The following is a 5,916-nucleotide window of genomic DNA, read 5'->3' as shown; positions in this document are numbered from 1 at the left end:
TACTACTGTATGAAACAAATATTTAAGCTAAGATTTTGCCGTCCGTCTGTTCAGTAACCAATTTGATCGAAGAAAACGTCAAAATTGCCAACCGACTTGTCTTCTGCAACGTTCATTGCTATAATTTATAACTATGAAGACGCACGGAAAAATCGAATCTATTTGTAAACTTTAAGACGATTCTGATCAAGAAACGTACACATCACCGGAGCACATGTCAGGCCTTTCCATGCGATAACCAGTGCCAAGCAGTCGATACAACTCTGAGTTGGTCAGCGTGGGGTATGGTACGCCTCCTGATCACGTTATGAAAAAGAAAAAATATACATGTTATTATTTGAAAATACGGCTCATTCCATTGGATAGATTTCTACTGGAAATGTCAACGTCCACGAGTCTTCATTCCCTCGCACTCAATAATGCAGTTTTGCAAAAGAATAGTGATTGAATAGGGGTCAGAGTTGCATTTAAATGTAAGAAAGAAAGAAAGAAAGAAAGAAAGAAAGAAAGAAAGAAAGAAAGAAAGAAAGAAAGAAAGAAAGAAAGAAAGAAAGAAAGAAAGAAAGAAAGAAAGAATGGTGCTTAGTAATAATGCTCTCTATAATGCGTACATATTTGATGCCGATTATCACTTATTTATAATCTCAGACATAAAGCCTAGTTCAAACCAAAAAAAAAAAACTACGGACATGGCTTGCCACAAATACAACTGATCAGGTATCAGCCTGTTTCCTGATGGCAATAACCTTATTTAATAAGGACTCACTCTTTTAAAAGTCCCAGTGTCGTCCTTTAATATCAGGCTAGTCGCACTATTCAAGTCATATCCCCCGTGGCACTAGGGAGGACAGTTCTTGGGATCTCACTCCCCTTGGAAGGTAACATGATCAGTGTGTGACGGTCTACTCACCCAATGTAGCCATCTCCCAAAGAACAACACCAAAAGACCAACTATAGAGAAAAGCACAAAGGTCAAGAATATGTTCACTGCATAAACGCTATAAATTTTTCTTCTCTTCTTTTTACTTGATGAACTTAAGGGAAAAAGGGCGTGTCTCCACCTTTCCGTGCCTTGACTGAACCCTATGACACCAGGCCTCAGATGCTCAAAGCCCTTAGCAAATGGCCTAGCAAGGTTAATACAGTAGGGAAATCAATACCAATTTACGTGACGGGTCTGTCGCATATTCTCAAACTTTTCCCGGCAAAGGAAAGCTTCTAAGTGATCTTTACATACACTCTGATTTAAGAATTCAACAGACGCCGCTCTCGCTATTGACTATGAAAACTATATATAGTCCTGAGTCAAAATTGCGCCGACAAGTACGAAATTACCCACTATATTAACCACTGGAATTCTAGATCGGTTTGAATTAAACTCACTGATAACGATTTTTAGGGTAGCTGAGGTTTTCTGAGCAGCAATGTATCGAAATGTGTTTAAAAGAGTGGGAATCTTTTGTACGTGCACATCACTTTTGGTGGTGTGAAGGCCTTGATAGAGTCATTCTGGGGCCATCCATTTCACAGGAAGTTTTTTGGACTTCGCTGAGCTGCTCACATCTTCATAGATTTGTCTCATCAACCCAAAGTCTGACACTTTGATTTGGTTGTCATGGCCAACAAGAACATTACGGGCAGCAAGGTCTCTGTGAACAAGATTGTTTCGGCGAGATGATTCTAATTAAGAAGGAAGGAGAAAAAAGGCATGGGTGAAGGCGAGAAAATTAGGGGCAAACAATTAAAAGAAAAATACTGAACTGAACTGATCTGAACGACTGATTCAAGATTATACGAAACATGTACGAAACATGCCAAATTTGGTTCGATCGACTAAGACAATTTCTCCACTAAAACTAATTTGACATTCTAATGAAAAAAATCAAATCATTCTTCATCTAGCAAATTAACCCATATGTCCTTTATTTCGTGCTTGTGAAATAGTCTGAAACCGATCTTTGAATGATGAAAACAGAAACTGAATCGAAGCAACGTCGCTCAGAAAATAATCATATAGTAATTACCATTCCTTTAGCTATTTGCCAAGCAAATAAAAAGAGTTGTTTGGATCGAAAGGTCTCCTCCTCGTATTTTTCGTCACTGCTGAGATCCTCGTCTGTTTTTCCGATTACAGGCGGTATTGCGGGGAAAGGCTTGGCTTGACCTTTTCCTGTTGACGCTTGGCTGCTGAGTACTTCTTTGTCCGTTACTTTCCACTCCCCATCCTTAGTAAATTTACAAAAAAAATCATTATAATGGCCTACCCTAAACAACTCGAAGAAACCGTTTAGATCGATTCAATCGCTAAGACGCAGCCTTCGCGCAACTAGAACCCGGCCTTCCGAAAGGCCTGGTCGAGGTTGTACAGCCGCTTTTTAAAAAGCCTTGAACGCCCTTGTGGACGGCCATTCTCCGGGCGCTGGGGTTTGCGGTGGGTGAGGGTTTCTCATCCAAGAATGGGATTCAATTCAGTTTTTTGTTTCAGGCCATGTTTGAACCTCTTCAGTGGGTGTCTAATGCTACGCGCACCGGTAGCCAGGTCAGAGAAGAAGACCATCTTCGGGAGGCGCGCATCTTCCATTCGAACCACATGTCCAACCTCCTGCAGCTTTGGTTTCATGATGAGTGCCTTAATGCATGGCATGTTGGCTCTGCGCAGCAATTCTGTCTTGGAGACTCTATCATCCCTGGGGATGCCCATAACCGCCTGTGCTTGGACCTCCAGATAATCTTCCAAAGATGGAAACGCTTCGTCAAATTTCTTCACAGCGACGAGATTTTCATAGGCACTCTAAAGGATGTCAGACGGGTTTTTCTTGTTCATGGTCGCAAAGTACATATCTGCACGCCTCTTGCCTTGTCCTTTTGCGAGTTTTTCCATGTTCAGTTTAAAGGCCTCCACAGAAGCTTCTGACTCGAGCTTCTTATACTGGTACGGACTCGGTAAAGTGCCGAACTCACGCTGATGATAGCATCGCTGAACTGAAACAACAACGAAAGCTGTAAGCAACGCTCCAGCTAGCAAGAGCAACGCTGCCGTCTGTGAATTTTTTCCCGCGTTCGCGTAATCTGCTTCGATTTGTAACTTTTGCGCGGCTGAGGCACTGATTAATTTAGCTGCTTTCGTTCCTCCGAGAGCGTCGCAGATGTAATAGTCACGCTGCAAGAGTGCCCAGAAAATCCACATGAACCCAGACAGAGAACTTTGGAATACGATTTCTTCAAGAGCTTTGCTGGAAGGCCATCTTGGAAACAAACAACAGCAGTACCGCTTTGCTCCTCGCTTGTACGGACCTTCGTAATTACAGCATCCACGAACATGGTCCCAAAATCCGCTGTGAAGAAAAATCGTCGCCATAAACAAAAACAAAGCCTTAATGATGAAGAAACAGCTGGCGTAGAAAACGAAGTTGTCTGGAAGACACTGGAAGAAATCTTCACTCTGTACGACGGCATCCACGCCAAACACCAGCAAGGCGACAGTTGTGTTTCTTATGGAACCTGAGTGGTTATGGAAGGCCGATTTCACATTGGTTACCAGCGAACTAAGCGTGAGCGTCATCTTCTATTTAGGCGAGACTAATTTATTCCAGTTCGTCTAATGGTTCGTGTGTCTCAGATTTATTGTCCGATCTCGCATACATGTATCACGCGACCAACAATAGTAACCACGGAACGAGGAAGAGTTTCAATTTTCGACGATAAAAGTCAAGAATAGAAAAATATGGGTATAATTCTTCGTCCCTGACTTTATCGTTTTTAATCGTATGAGCGCATTAGCTCAAAATGGAAAACAAAAACTCATTTAAAAAAATAATTTGGTTTTTCAATACCCATTGTTCGAATGATCACGCTTGACAGTTACTAAGGACTCGAAGTGTGTATTAACTTTTGAGACCATGAACTCTTTAAATAGCAACGATCCTAGGTTACCGACAGTTTGGGATTTTTAACAAAACTGTCAAAGAGTTCTGTGATCCAAAGATTTCGATTACTATTTTGTTACAAGTTACTTATAAATAGTAAGCTGCAACTTAGTAAACCGCAATGTTCGGGAACTTGCATTTGTAAACTCTTAAAGTTTTTTTATTTTTATTTGTCGAGAAAGGGGCGATGATATTAGCGTTACTTATCAAAGATTGTCATACAGAGGAGGAAGGAAGAGTTGTGGTTTGTCGACAACAAAATTGACGCTTGTGTTATCGACGAAAAACACTCTTTTTTAGAATGTTATTTTCCGACCCACGGACTGAATATTGTTCATATAATAAGCCCCAAGGCTTCTGTTTGAGCTTTTTCGCCAGAAAAATACTTTTAATTCTTTTACTTACAATTTACGTCTCTTTAATCTTTAAAAAACATTTTGTATCATATATTCCATGTCTGTATGTATACCATTATGTTTTCTTTTCTGGCAAATAAATGAGTAAAAATTCTTACTTTTCTGCCGATTTGAGGCTGACAAAATTCTTGTCTTATCCTAAAATTATAGCTTTTTTTCCATTTAGAATGTATTGGGGTATCAATCAAATTTAGTACAGGTTTTTTTCATTTTGTTGGCTAGTTTTGCCGTTTAGAGAAAGGAATAAGTTCTTAATCGGGGCACCCAACGATGGTCTCCTTTTTAGGCTATCCAGAGTACTTTGTAGATATCTAGAAATGCATTCTAAACGGCGCGTAAAATTTGTATCTGTTTGGTCATCCTTGGGGAACTTGAGTCTTTTCGAAATTACAAAGGCTTGAGTATTATTTTTCCGAAATTTTAGATGAAATTTGACGTATTCAAAGTGAGAAATTTTCTGATTCCTCTCGCCACCACATTTTTGAATCCGAAAAGTTTAGGTTCCTTTTTTCTTCGAAAAACAGCCTAACTTGGAAAGTAAAATGTGAAAAATAAAATGTCAGAAAAGCGTGGAGAATTTATAAGAGAAGCTTCGAAAATTGTACGTGAATGGAACAGTCATCTACAAATTTTTAGCCGTCCTCAAGTAATAGAAAATTCTAGACAAATTTTAGAGGAAATGTAGGGGCTCCCCAGAGACAAAGAAAACCGTCTGTAATAATGATGGCGTTCGTATTAAGCAAGTGTCCGCAAAGCGGAGTTCGACTGTACATGGGAGCGTAAATCTACGGATTGACACAGGTTTTAGTTCAGAATCAGAGGGATCTAGCATAAGCTTGTTTCTTTGAAAAGATTTCGATAAAAAAAAAACTGCAGAACCATGAACGTGTTATATTTTCATAACTAAACTTATATCAGTTACATGTAACAATACTATTGCTAATTATGTCATATTGTGATTCGACATATAACTGGTATTCATTTTTGCTAAAAATATATAAATTTCATAATTTTTATCATTTACTGAGACAATTGTCGATGTGTCTGTTGATATCAGAATTTTTCAATCCGCTCGCAAATTTCTCCCCACAAACAGGGCAGAGAATTTCCTTCTCCATTTGGTCCTTAGAATCTTTGTCAGTCTTTTTCCCAAACGAAGACAAAATGCTCGATTGCTTCTGTCGCTTAATCGCCCTGGACAACGATTCAGAACTAGTTCGTTTCAAAGAGTTCTTTCCTTGAAGGTCCTCTTTCGAAAGAGGCTCCGAAAGGTGGCGCACAAGACCATTACACTTAGCAGCACCTTTGAAAGGTCCTTTATTTTCCGGGAGCTCTTCCTTCTCTCTTCCCTTCGATTTAAAGTAAATTGATTTGACTTCCTTCTTACTTACTTTGGTCGTTGCTTGTTTGTCATCCGTGCTGTTTTTGACGTTGTTCTCGATGTCTTGATTTTCGATCTCATTGCAGTCATTTTCCTCGCTCTTTCCCTTAACATCCTGATCTTCTGATGCACTTTTATTACTCTCAAGCGATCGTTCAACAGTCTTCGGTTTAAAGAAATTCTTTATAGTTAC

General features: G+C 39.6%; 1 pseudogene; it reads right to left on the bottom strand.

The window, feature by feature from the left end:
* Positions 1–2,233: 2,233 nt before the first annotated feature.
* LOC140949791 (uncharacterized) lies at positions 2,234–3,618 on the bottom strand (annotated as a pseudogene).
* Between the last annotated feature and the right edge of the window lie 2,298 nt (positions 3,619–5,916).

Source organism: Porites lutea, chromosome 10 (assembly GCF_958299795.1).
Source record: "Porites lutea chromosome 10, jaPorLute2.1, whole genome shotgun sequence".
Lineage (NCBI taxonomy): Eukaryota > Metazoa > Cnidaria > Anthozoa > Scleractinia > Poritidae > Porites > Porites lutea.
The sequence above is the reverse complement of the archived record's forward strand: the minus strand, read 5'-3'. Positions and strand labels throughout refer to the sequence as shown.